We start from the raw sequence: 14,762 nt of genomic DNA, 5'->3' as shown, positions 1-14,762 counted from the left end.
CTTTGTTGAACCCTCAGATTATTGACAATGCATTTTTAATTTGCTCTTGTGGGGTTTGAAAAACTTTCATGGGACCTGGGGTTGTGCAGATCGCTGTAACATTTAAGGCCATATCAAACTTAATTTCTTATACAAATAGGAAGATTCCAGTGGATGCAGTTACAAGGTTTGTACAATGGGCAGATGGGGAAAGAAGAAGAAGAGGAGGGAGGGATAGATAGATGGTAGGGTGGGACGAGGAAGGGAGGTTCTTTGATTGCTTGCAAAAAACTTGGCAGAAATTGCAGGAAATCTGTGGTTAGAGAATGAGGTCTGAGCGCTTTTTAAACCAAGACAGAGAGAGATGGCTCGGTTGCCCTACATCCAAATATTCAATTGTGGTCCGAAAAAGTAACAGAGTTTTGTCTGCAACATCCAAGTTGCTCCTTTATGTTGGTGTTCTCATGCGATCCGTCGCTGTTTAATTAAAATCTCACTTGTCTCGCACAGATCTACTTGTTTGCTGGGTTCTGGAACATAGTTTAACTTTTTTTGCATCCAGTGATGGTCTCTCTCTCTCTCTCTCTCTCTCTCTCTCTCTCTCTCTCTCTCTCTCTCTCTGGTGGGTTTGAAGAGAGGGTTCTGTGTGACAAAGCGTCACTCGATCTCTTGATTCGCTTCACATGTCATTATGCAAGAGGGGTATTTGTGTATGTGGGTCTTGCGGGGATCGACGGTTGTGTTGTCCAAATCCATAACTTACAAGATACAAGTTTAACTGAGCTTAACTGTGCTTGCAAGACATTTCCCATTTCAGCCGGGCATTGATTAATGTATTATATGTATTGTATTATACATATTGTAGCTTATGATTATAAATGTTCGCAAGAACAAACCAAGGGTACAAGAACCTGTGGAGCTTGCGTGCTCATAGTGTTTGACACTGAGCTGACTCTCCCCTCCCTGTCCTTTGTCCGCCAACGTCTCCTCTGTGAAACCTGACCACAGGGACAATCATCATTCCTCAGCTATTAGCACCAAATCTCTGGCTGGAGCCTGAATGTGAGGAGATGTTGTGTTGTCAGCCGGGAAGGGGGGTTCTGGTTTCTCCTCAGATGAGCGGAGAAAGGGGTCAGTGACGCCTGTCAACGACCCCCAATGGCCCCCAATTTCCTGTCCGGGGACCACTCAATGGCCTCCATTACGTCTTACTGAAGAACCAAAATGGCATCTGCTCTAGATTTCCCCCCAGGGGTCTTTATCAGGATAGTCGCTTGGCTGAAACCCAAGAGTTTTCATAATGAATGAAGGTTGAAGATATAGCTAAGATATGCATACACTGATATAGGTAATTCACTATGAAAGGAAGTTCTTCAGACCCTTGAAAAGATGTCCAAAGGAATCAAGGGTCTAATTTTTCTGTGCCGATGTCAGCAATATGCAACTGCAACTTAAGAAGGAACTGGCTATCAGCTTGAAGGACATAGAAGAAACTTAAAAAAGTTATTGTTAAGTCTTTCGGGATAATAAAAAAGACTATTGCAGTGAAACAAAATAAGCCTGTGAAAATCCAAGGAAGAAAATCAACCAAACTAGTTTAATCTTCTGTGAACATGAGTTTTGCATGAAGCTGCTCGGTGCTGTAAGTGTCCGAGCAATTTTTTATCTGAGCATCCTACCCGACTGTGGGAACAAAATTGTTGTCTCATTGCTGGAAAAGCCTGAAGCATAGAGAGAGTTGGAGCTGTGGTGTGACCTTTTTAGCCTGTAAGAATTCAGTCCAAAAAGGCCGGTCAGCGAACCAGTGGTGAAAAAAACAATCTGGCAATTGACTTGCTCACTTTGCTGGTTTCGCGGAGGGGTTCTCTGGTCTGAAATCAGCGTGTTAATATTTGCCTTTAGCTTTTTAAAGTGTGTGTTTACCCACCTTTTTACTCAATTACTGCCAAGTCGGCAAAAACGTTTAAAATCATGCAACCAGAAACCATGTGTCAAAATGGTAGACATTGCAAAGAGTGAGAGAGCAGTTTTTTTGAGTGACATCTTGTGATATGTAATGATTTATATGCTACCTAATATTACAAAATATGTTTTCAGTTGTTTTTATCATGTCGGTCACAATTATTATGAAACGAGAAAAAAAAACTAGTCTTAGCATTAAGATCAAAAGCATAAACCATTCACGCCGTGCGGAACAGACATTTTCAAAACGTAGAGAAAAAAAATAGTGTACAACCAGGCGGCAACCTTCAATGCTGACAAAGCAATTGCATAAGTGCCTACTCTAATGGCCATCAGGGGGCGACTCTTTCATTGCAAAAATATTTCTAATTGTACATCTGACCAGCTATAAGAACATTACCTTACCACTCAGTAAACATTGTACGGTGGACCATAAACAGGGTAAATTCAGGGTGTGACTACCTTGTCATTGACCAGTTGCCACCGCCACCAAAGCCATAAAAGGTGTATCTACCGCTTCCTTTGTCTAAATATGGTCTCTTCTGTTCACTGGTTGCAAAGAACCAAGATGGCGACGGCCAAATTTCAAGATGGTGATGGACAAAAAATGCCAAACTCAGGCTTGACGAACCAATGGGGGATGTCACAACAACTACATCCACTGGCATTTAGAGGGTGCGCATAAAGTACCATAGGAAAACAATGGTTTTGATGGTTTTGCTCGTGACTCATTTTTTAAAAGGTGTGATCGGCCCTATGTGTATTTCAACACGGAAGCTCTGTGATCCGAACCAAGACGAACAACTGGTTACAATTATTACAATTATGCAACGCACACATCCCCCTTATTAACAAAATTGTGCAACCACAGTATTAACAACTAGCACAAACAATGCCTGAATTATTAATACTGCATTTACAATCACTGCCACTGCTACATATATCACATGTCCATCTGCGGACAGTCCTGCCGTCCTGCGGACTGCTGTGACCTGCTTTAAATACATCGCCAGACTAAAGGCTGAATTATACTTCTGCAACTCCAACTCCTGCTGGCCACGCAGTCGGATTGACGGACTCGTTTTGATTTTTAGTTCCCCTGCGTTTTCCATACGCCACACCAGTAGGTGGCGCAACGACCGTTTAAGAGTCGACCTGCACACCGACGTTCACCGATATTTCCCTCGAGGAATTCACCTCCATCTGCGTGTCCTGATACTCCGTCAGACAGGTTTTATAAATGCTCATATTTGTGGACCTCTTCAGCCAAAAGTTCTTCAACAGGATCCATTGTTCGTGTTTCTGCTATGGCTTTTAAACACAGCGGTATTATGCTATGAAACCGAAAATGAGAGACTCAGAAAGGATGCGGTTATCGGACCAATCGCAGCCTTCCGGGCTGCGTACGGCTCGTGTAGCTTTGACGGATAGTCAAAAATTCAGGGTGACGCACGCAAGCACGCAAAATGGCCGATTTGACGACGCATGGTCGGCCATGCGTGTCTGGCGTGCTTGCGTCTCTGCGTAAAACCCGAGTATAAATCAGCCTTAATAAGCTCAATACTGCTGCACTGTAAGAGCAGTAGGTCAGGCATTCTATACTAACACTCACACAAAATACACACTGTAATACTGTGGAACACTTTTAGCTCATAAATACACAAATGCACAATTGAGAACATGCACTCTGTGTACATGTTTTTGCATAGACAGAATTTTGCTGCATGCCTCACATGCAGACATGAATGAAGACAGACAAAGAAAGGAACACACATACACACACACACACTCTCTCATATCTTTTAGCCATCCATTTACACATCCATTCATCCCCGTCTCTACAGGTACTCATAGCATAGCTGAAACAGTTTGAGCAAATTTAGAAGTGAAACCACATCCTCTCTGATTGAATCTGTGGAACTGCGGGGTCTCTGGGTGGCTGTGTAAATAAACTGAGCTGGACCATTACGGCCTGGCTTCTCTATAGAGTGACAACAGGCGAGCACTCACACACACACACACACACACACACACACACACACACACACACACACACACATACACACACACACACACACACACAAATACAAAAACACTTGCTTTCTTGACACAGCAACGTATCCTCATTCAATGGTTTGGATAATATCTTACTTAAAGTTACTCAGCATGAATACAGTTTTTACAAATTAAACTTCCATTTTCACAGGAAACAACCTAGTTAGGCTGCAAAATGACATGGTAAGGTTTAAGAAATGATTGTTTAGGTTAGTTAGGTTTAGGAAGAGATCGTTGTCTGGGTTGAGATAACTAGAGCCGTTACTAGAAGTTACACAAGTCAAGTGAACAATTAAATTAACGATGACTTCTCGTTTCACATGGAGAATGAACGGCGGTGTCCTGGAGGAAAGATTTTTTTTTGTTTGACCCCTCTGCTCCCACCCACCCTGTGTGTTTTTTTCCCTCTGGTATATGATTATCCGGATGCTGAATTGATTTTGTGGGATATTACAGAATCTTTTTTTTTTAGGTGGAGCTAGGAATGCTGTGTGAAAACAGCTTGAAACACACACACCTAAAGTTAGGTTTTAGGGGATCAAAATCCAACACCTTTTAGCTCTAGAATCCCGCGTATTCCAGACTACACCCACACTTTCTTTTCACTGCTTTATTAATTGATTGACTTTCTGATTATGAATAGTACATACATACTTATTCGCCTATACACATATTCAAACTCATAGTTATATGGTAATCTACACACACATACATGAATATACACATATACATGACACATACGTGCATACATCCTCATAAGTATATATTAATTTGTATACTACTGCCAGCAGGCACATTTAAAGGAAAATAATCTGATTGATTTAAGTGATGAGGCACTTAAAATTAGCCAATACATTTTCCCAACACTGACGCATTTAATTTGTCTGATATATTGCGACACTTGTGTCTCGCAGCGGGGGCGGTGTTAGGCTGCACTCACAGCAAACGCGTTGTGAATATTCGCAACAGTTTACTGTGAACGCAGAATTTGAGTTTGCCATGATTATGGACTTGACTTCCTCAAATGCAATCAATGATCGTCTCCTGCTCCTCACCGATGGAAAAAAAGGCTCTTCCTTTAAGTTAATTTGTCATGTTATATCGTTAGAACGTCATGGTTTTAGCACTCAACTTTTCTCCCTTCTGAAGAGGAACGGGCACGCACAATTATCCTGATGTCTCTTGAGAATGAACGAGACCGCTTGAGGGCGGATTCACGTTCCGGGAAATGACATATCCTGACGTCAATCATCTTGTGAGGTTAAGCTGAATAATAGGACATTTGATGGACTTTGTTTAACCAGGTATGAAGAATAGGGCCCTGCTCTTAGTATAATAAACCTGTAATGGCTTTGGTGGCAAACAGACAACACAGTTGGGATGTCAGAAGGTTTGCAGATGTCTGATTGACAGCTTCTCTGCCATAGACCGCATGTGACAAAACTGGTCTGGTAAAGACTTACCAGGAAATAAGAATAAATGCAGTAACTATTGCATCCAGATCTGCCTTTGTTCTCGTTTATTAAAGCAGTATCAAGACATGGCATGACCCAGCAGCCGGGAGGCCATGGCCTTAGCATTTGTGTGTTATTCTTCCCGGTGTTCCAGATCCTCGGGCCAAGTCTGTCTGCGCCGCCGCTCCAATTGTTCTGATTTCTGCACTGACTCATTTAGCCAGCTTATATAACTGAGTGATGAGTGCCGCCTTCCTTTTTTTTCCGTTCCAATCCAACCCCTCTATTTCTTTCTTTCTGTCTTTTTTCCAAAACCGTGCCTCCAGCTCACCGCATCCATGGCTCGTCTTTCTGTTCGTCTTCGTTCTGTAACCACACCTGAGTCCACAGGTCTTTTACATGTCCATAGCTCGGCAAGAGAAGAAGCCCCTCTTCTGGGTGAAGATAAAAAAAATACTTATTGCAAGCTAGCATGCAAGATGAAATCACAAAAATAAGCATTGGATTAACATTTGACCGACATAAAGCATGAGCTAAATATTTCCAGATGCCTTAACCTTGGATGCCCAAAGGGTTTTCGTTGGAGAGAGGGCCAAGCGGCTGTCATTTGAAAGGAACAAATATAATCATAACTGCTCCTTCTTTGTATGATTTTGACAATCAACCAATGGTGTTTTTATACAGAGGCTGCTGGAAATGTTTTGTTGAAAGCCTTTCAAATGGCAGCACGTTGGCTTTTCTAAATTCATAGAAATGTGGGACTGATGCAGGGTCTATTTATCCGTGCTGTCACCAAAACCCACATACACCGGCACACTATTCTTCACACCACATTTACACCACCTAACACCTCCTGCCTGGAGTATCTCTATCATAATTAATATCAAAGCATATTGCAGCCTTTAGGATGCAAAAAAGTCTGATGTGACAATCATCCAGATGCAGTTTCTGGAGAAGTCGGAGAAATCCAAGGAGCTGTGCGCAGCTCCGGATGATATTATGACACGAGGGCGTTTTATTGTCCAAATGTTTGTGTGACTTCCAGAACATGTACAAAGCCGAAATAGTGGTTATTTATTGGGTGGATGGCGGAAATGATCATTTATTTCATGGAGATAAGCCATTCCTCCCGCGTCTCGCATGAATGATGCGAATGACGCGAATAACCATAAATAGCGAGTAAACACGTGTGCGTGGTGTGAACGCAACACAAGACAATGCTACTCCAAACTAAAATACATGATACATGTGACATTCAAGTGTGTATAAATGCTGACATCATCTTAAACTCGTACTATATTCAGGTACAATATCAGGATATGGTTGACTCTCATACTCCATCCCCATGAAGCATTAGAGACCTTGGCTGCCACCATGACCTTTGACCCTGGAAGCTGCTCCGTAATGACTTTGGATGCGGCTGTGGGAAAGTGATGTCGCCGATAAAAGTGGAGAGGATGAGTCAGAGTGGGGGTGTCAGAGCAGCAGCATATCTTGTTTGGACAGCGGCTTCCTCAGTTGTAGAACAACGGGTGGCAGGCAGGTTAACTGCTGCTGCTGCCCTCAGCGTTCAGCAGAAAGGACAGGAGGGGACGTTTGTCCCATCACAGGATTGTCTTTGCTGTGCTCTTTGGCTCTACCGTATACTTGTTGCAACTTGAGTCTATATTTGGGTCATCATTTGCATTGGGAATGTGACGGCAACACTGAAAAAGAGTCCTATGAGGCAATAAATAAGAGCAGCCAGATTTGGTTGAGAAAATTAGGGCAAATAGAAAATGTATCACCATTGTACCCTGAAAGCCTCAATAGTAAACGTTTAGGACTGTAACCCCCGATAGCAAACTCAGAACAAGTCCTGCTCTGCTTAAAACTATATTTTTGTAAGTCCGCCGTTTGGTGTTGTACGGTGAGTGAGCTTATAGTTAAACCAAAACAAAAAGCTAAAAGATGTTAAAATGCTCTGTGGAGTCGAGACAAACTGCAGACTCTTTTAATAACTCTCTGTGGGCTCATCATAACAATTGATATAAGTTACATTTAGTTATTTCTTCCATTGTATAGGAATAATGCAGCTCTAAATACAAAAATGTGACACATATTTGGAATCATGACTTTGTCATTTTTTTCTTCACTTTCTCTCTCCCTCTCTCTCTCTCTCTCTCTCTCTTTCTCTCTTTCTCTCTCTCTCTCTCTCTCTCTCTCTCTCTCTCTCTCTCTCTCTCTCTCTCTCTCTCTCTCTCTCTCTCTCTCTTCCCATCTCTCTCCCACTCTCTCCAGGCCGCTACACGTCACTGAAAGAAGACCCATAGTGGTGCTTCACCTGCTGTTCCCAGCATTCCCTGCTTAGGTGCTGTAATCCTGGGGGCCAAGGACAATGTAAACACACAGTGGATTACACTCAGTGTGTGTCTGTGTGTGTGTGTGTGTGTGTGTGTGTGTGTGTGTGTGTGTGTGTGTGTGTGTGTGTGTGTAGAATGGGAGGGATAAAAGAGATGAAACAGAAGATGACTATTGGCGACGCAGTGAAATCCAGGTAAACCCGTTCATCATTAATGCCGGTCTATGTGCACGAGGCTTTACTGTAAATCCCCAGTTCTCATACACACACACACACACACACACACAACTGTACATCTTGGGCCCACCCAAACTCTCTGTGCGCTCCTTTTACTTCTGAAAGCATTTTTGTTTTTGTTCGTGGTTTTCACAGACCATCTCTATTCAAACGGAGATCGAATGCATCAAATGGGGGAAAAACACACACACACACACACACACACACACACACACACACAGATACATGGCCCACCCAAGGACCAAAGTTACCAGATTAATGAAACATGCAAATATCTAGTGTGTTCATCCAGCGCTGTCACCCCCTGCTGTGTCTCATTCGCATGCATCGGGATCATTAATATGAACGTTAAAGGGTATGCACCTTTAGAGTGTTAATCCACCAGAAAAGGGCTGTTGTTTTGCTCCAGTAGATTGAGGGGGGTTTCACGGGGGTGGAAGGCGGGTGGGGGGGAGAGAGAGGGTAAGGGTATTGGCAAAGAAACCTTGAAGCAGTTTGGAGACACTAATGAACTTGAGGGGTTTAGCACCGGAGCTGGACAATAAAGTCCCCCTGAGCATAAAATGGTAGGATGGGTTTCCTGCTGGTTTTTCCTCTCTCAAACACACGCACGCACGCACGCACGCACGCACGTACACACGCACGCACACACACACACACACACACACACACACACACACTTCCTCCTCTATGAAACTTCATAAGATGCAGTGTCCAGTCCTTCTCGACTAGGACCAACTCAACAATAACAACAACTGAAATGGCTTGCAGATGTGGTTTGGCTAATATTTCTTTGTGAACTCTGCGGACATTTGGAGGGGCTCGACCTAAGGGGGGGTGGGCTGTTTGTCTTTACTTCCATGGTCTTGTTCGTGAACCGTGAGGGTTTTATGTGCGCACTTGAGCCCTTTTGTGTGTGTGTGTACCTGGTTTAACAAAGTCGATCAAATGTCCTATTATCCAGCTTAACCTAACAAGATAATTGACATAAGGATACGTCAGTTTCCTGAAGTGGATCCACCCTCAAACGGTCTTGTTTTTTCTAACCAGACGTCAGTACTAGAGATAATTGTGCGTGACCGTTCCTCTTCAGAAGGGAGAATAGTAGAGCGCTGAAACCATGATGTTCTAACGCTACAACATGACAAACTAACTCAAAGAAACCGCTGAGGAGCAGGAGATGATCATGATTACATTTGAGGAAGTCAAGTCCATAATCATGGCAAAGTCGAATTCTGCGTTCACAGTAAACTGTTGCGAATATTCACAACGCGTTTGCTGTGAGTGCAGCCTAACACCGTCCTCGCTGCTAGACACAAGCGTCACAAAATATCAGACAATCTAAATGCATCAGTGTTGGGAAAATGTATCGACTAATTTTAAGTGCCTCATCACCCAAATCAATCAGATTATATTAATTTAAATGTGCCTGCTGGCAGTAGTATACAAATTAATATATACTTATGAGGATATATGTACTGTATGCACGTATGTGTAATGTACTCTATATGTGTATATTCATGTATGTGTGTGTAGATTATCATATAACTATGAGTTTGAATATGAGTATGAGCGGATCAGTATGTATGTATTATTCATAATCATAAATTCAATCAATTAAAGCAGTGAAAAGAAATTGTGTGTGATTCTCTATATTATTATCATGAGTCCACCATCATGTTCTACAATAATGATAGTAAAGTGTACTAATAACACTGTCATATAATTATGAGTGCTTTCAACACATACATAAGTTTCTTAAATACTTAATAAACATTACGAACAGCACAGCATGCAGCGGCTTTCACAATGTTCTCCGCTTCGACCGACACTGTACAAACATGTACCACTCCCAAAAAAGTGCAAGGCTCTGATCCACTCTGCATACAGTATGTGCATACACTTTGTGATCCACTCTGCATACAGTATGTGTACAGTATGTGCATACACTTTGTGATCCACTCTGCATACAGTATGTGTACAGTATGTGCATACACTTTGTGATCCACTCTGCATACGTTATGTGAAACGGCCAAACCTCGGCTGTGCCGTGTGGTGTTCAATGTACGGCTAAAGTCTCAAATAAATGAGTCCTTGTCGACGGAATTGATAACGCTCATATAAAGTCATCAAGAACTGGAAGAACTCTCTCCCTATAAAACTAATATAATTAATATTGCTCCTTCATCAATGAGGAAGGGAGCTGGCTTTTTGTCCGGTGGGAGTGGCCAACTTATCCAGTGAACTTTCACCAAACCTGTACTGGACCAGGTTAGGAGATTTTGATGTGTTGCTATGAGGATTTTTCTAAACGTGCTTTGAGGAACCGAAAAGCCAGACCTATGTCATCCTATCCTGGAAATTATAAAGCTATATTAGTTAGCCAGGTAAGAGGAATAGGGCCAAAGGGGGTAAAACAGCAGACCCAAGGTGTAAACATCGTTAGCTGCTGCTCTCATTGATTAATATAATTCTATCAATAGGCCTGTGGAGACAGTCTGCGAGCTACTGATACAAGCTAGGACAGTGGTTCTCAACCTTTATTTAGTATTTAGTGATACCCTTTGTAAAATATTTTTTCAGCTAATCCAAACAAGCTGAAAGCATTCTTGTTGAAAAAAAAGAAGTAATACACAGCACTGGTTCGTCAGTTTTTGATTCAATATAGAATATAAAATTATTTTTATGAACTTATACTTATATTTTATTAAATATTTATGAAATAACCATTTGTAAAGGATTTTTTAATAGATGTTAATTTTATATATTTTAAATCTCACGTACCTCTTGGAGTGCTTTCATGTTAGAAATTGCTGTGTAACTGACATTACTGTTGTTAGCCTGCTCACTTATACGACTCTTTTGGTGCTAACTACATTCTAGCACGTCAGTGTGCCAGCTTAACATGTCTATGGTATAAGCACAAAAGTAAAACAGGAAGATTCCTGCTTTTGGTCACTGCTCGGTTTTTGCTCAACCCGAAAGATGACAAGATAAGAACTTTAGTTTTCCCACACCAATTTTACTTGTTAAAGCCTGAATGATAATATCTTGAATCAATAGACTAAAAATAATTACATAAATGAAGGAAAATTCAATGTGACATTTTGTTGTAATTGACAGTTGACTGATGTTCAGCAAAATTTGAAAAGTTCAGGAATTTGATCGAATTGATCAAAGACATCTCCTTTTTACAGTGTTACAGTGTTTTAGCCCGTTTTATGGTTCAATAAAATGTTCTGTCTAGTAGAGCTTTCACACAAAAACATAGTTTTACAATCTGCGGAAAGGAAGAAAAACCCAATTTAAAGACCCTTAAAGCCTATTTCCTCAACCCGTTTCTTACTATAATCCTTTGGACTCCAAGTGAACACACAGTTTCAAAAGTTGTGGAGCCAGATCGTATTTCAGGGAAAAGGTGGAACAGGAGAATACCAGAACCAGGACTACACGAGGCAGACTGTCAGACCTCTGGTTTGCAGAAACACTACTGCTTTTCTCCACAGGGACTGCCAAAATCATTAAAATATTCTCTTTGGTAGCTTTAAGGTAAAAGAAATACTAAAATGTAATCCAATGAATGAACACAGCACAAAAATTATGAGTCTGTTTGTTTTTCGGAGGATATCCCTTGATCCTTCGTGACTTATTTATATTATTTTTCAAACCAAGAGTTCCCCACTTTCATGAATGATATTTGATTATATGTTGTATAATCTAATGATATGTACACTGCTGCAAGCAATCTGGGTCACATGTCTTTTTCTCCTTCCTTTTTTTACTGTACAAAAGCCACTTTCCCACTGGGGATTTAGACTGTCAGCACTCAGATTACACTGCTGGCTCACTTTTAACATGAACTACACACAAACACATACAAACAGACACACACAGACACACAGACACACACACACACACACACACACACACCATACAAATCATACACCTTAACCTGAATGCTACATACAAACCAACGGTTCAAACAGGCCTAATGCAAACACGCATGCGCACACACACACACGCACACACACACACACACACACACACACACACACACACACACACACACACACACACACGTACATGCAAATAGGACTCTTTGCACTGTGAAGTCTTTGGATAGAGGGAAGGCTGTTTTTCTCCGAACAAAACCCGAAATGCCAAAACCATATGCTTGTGCCAAGATGCTGGTATGCCTGGTTTTACTCAACAAACTCTCCCCCATACTCACACACACACACTCACACACACGCACACACACACACACACACACACACACACACACACACACACACACACACACACACACACACACACACACACTCCCAAAAAGAGATGTAATCAGCAGCTTTGGCCCTCATGCATTACCTTCCCTCCATTCCCATAACACAGACACAGACACACACACACACACATGCACTCGCTGCTATCTGTTTCTTTCTCTTTATTTCACTCTCTCTCTCCCTTTTGTTACAACTTATGTAAAGACTGTGTGTGCTTGTTTTTGTGTGTGTGTGTGTGTGTGTGGTGTGTGGTGTACATGTGCGTGTACGTGTGTGTGAGCGTGTGTGAGTGTGTGTGGTGGGGGGGAGGTAGGGGGAGGGATGGTGTTCAAGGGAGAGAAAAGCCTTGGTGACATTAAACACGGTTGACGGGGAGTGGGCAGAATAAACAAGGTCCCGAGTAGAAAGACTGCCCTTCAAACACTCCATACTCAGTCCATAGGCCCAGGCTCAACTGTGTTTATCAAAATCCTGGGGCTACAGAGGGACAGAGGGAGAGAGACAAAGAATGAGAGGGGAGGGGGGCAGGTCTGGTCTCGGCTGAGAGTATTGAGGAAAGACGAAATTAAAAGTTGAAGTGAAATGGTTAGCGTCTGAAGGTTATACACAACTGTATAACCCTATAACTCTGGGGTTAGTCGACAAAAATATGCCACCCCTGCAGTACTCTAATTAAACAACTGGTACAGATTTTCAATTAACTTGAGACCCCCCACTCCAGAGGGCAACTGCACTGCCCGCACTGTCTATATTTACGCACCTGCAGAATTAGATGAGAAGATTGATTCCACTATCATGACATGACAGAGATTGGTATAGATCTCCTCATATAGCTCTTAACAAAACAGGGAATAAGCAATTTCCACCAAGTTTCAAACTTCTAAATATTTTTGAAATGCCTGGGCCATATGACACTGTGGTAGCATGTCCTTTACAAGCTATTTATCTATCAGACTGCTGTTAGCTTAAAATAACATTGTACAAATTTAAAGAAAAATGCTGCAATCGTCTTTTGAGATCTGACAGCAGGACAGAAAACTTGAAAAAAAAGCCTTAAATGAGTGCAGTTATGATTCAGGTTGAAGATGATTGTGAGTACAGCCTGTTGTTATAAAGGCTTTTAAGTTTTATCCGTACCTAGCTAAACACTCAAACCTTAGCTAGATTCCTCTTGGCCATGCAGCACATGGAATCAGTCTGTAGAATATGTCTGGGTGCACATGGGTGTTCATAAACTGTACGTCCGCATGAGCGTGTACAACTTTAACTCCGATCTCATCTCCCAATCACAAAGTGTCTGTCAGTGAGCGACAGGAAATTGTCTTGGAATTCAGAGTTTATTGTGTGCGCCGCGGTTCAAAGGCCGAGCCTATGAAAGAATTAGACACATTTTTACCTTTATGAGAGTGGAATCTGTTTCGAGGCGTACGTCCCTCCTGCCCTGAGTACTCTAATGCAGACGTGCTACAGACGTGCTGCAGCCGCGATATGAGTTTATAAAGCACAAGTTAGCCTCGGGATTGGAGGGTGCGTAGCTCCCTTAGCAGTTAAAAGCCTGAAAGGTTGAACCGACCTGTTTCTTTGTGCGGTGGTTGACTCAGGGTTGATTTTGATTTCAAAAGGTGGGAGGTGAAGGTCACCTTAATAAGGAACAAATGTGCTTTGATACTTTTGGAGATCGTATAAACAATAGAGGACATGATTTCAAGATGCATCTCCTCTTCACCATTCAGACTAGACACTCCCAGCTCCACTATAACAGATTATTTGTAAAGATTTTTCACATATTTTTTTTATTTATTTGGATGAACCAGAAGCTTGCAGAAGTCAGTTTTACGAAAGACAGCCACACGCGTCAGTTTCTGCTCGTTGCACGCACGCAGTCTTTTCAAAATAAACTTCTGTCTTAACAGGAAACATCTCAGTTAGGTTTGGGCAGCAGAACTACTTAGTTAGTTTTAATAAAAGATCGTTATCTGGATGAATATAACCACATTACTGAAATGCCTTACGTGCAACCTATGTGACACATTATTAATGATGACTTCTTGTTTCACAAGGGGGTCGAATAGCAGTCACCTGGAGGAAAATGCTTTTTGTTTTGAACTTATTTGGCTCAGTGGTAAGAACAGTTGTCTCTCAATTAGAGGTTCTGTGAATTGAAACCAGTCTTTGTTAGCCTATGTATATGTGTAACTTGGGCAAGACACAGTGTATGAATGTTATTCACTCCTTATGGGCAGGACCTTCGACACTGCTATAACTGTACAGGATGTGAATGGGTGAATTATGTCATGGAGTGTTAAAGTGCTTTCAGTGGTTGAAAGACTTGACTGCTGTTCAAGTAAACGCCATTTACTATGCAACTTGTATTCATGGTATGTATAACATGCACCTAAAGGCACCACAGTGTGAAGCTGTAGGAAAAAGAAAGATGTAGCCGAATCGTAA

The sequence above is a fragment of the Clinocottus analis genome, unplaced genomic scaffold (assembly GCF_023055335.1).
Source record: "Clinocottus analis isolate CAN_PGR_092001 unplaced genomic scaffold, fCliAna1.0.p SCAF_8, whole genome shotgun sequence".
Taxonomy (NCBI): domain Eukaryota; kingdom Metazoa; phylum Chordata; class Actinopteri; order Perciformes; family Cottidae; genus Clinocottus; species Clinocottus analis.
The sequence above is the reverse complement of the archived record's forward strand: the minus strand, read 5'-3'. Positions refer to the sequence as shown.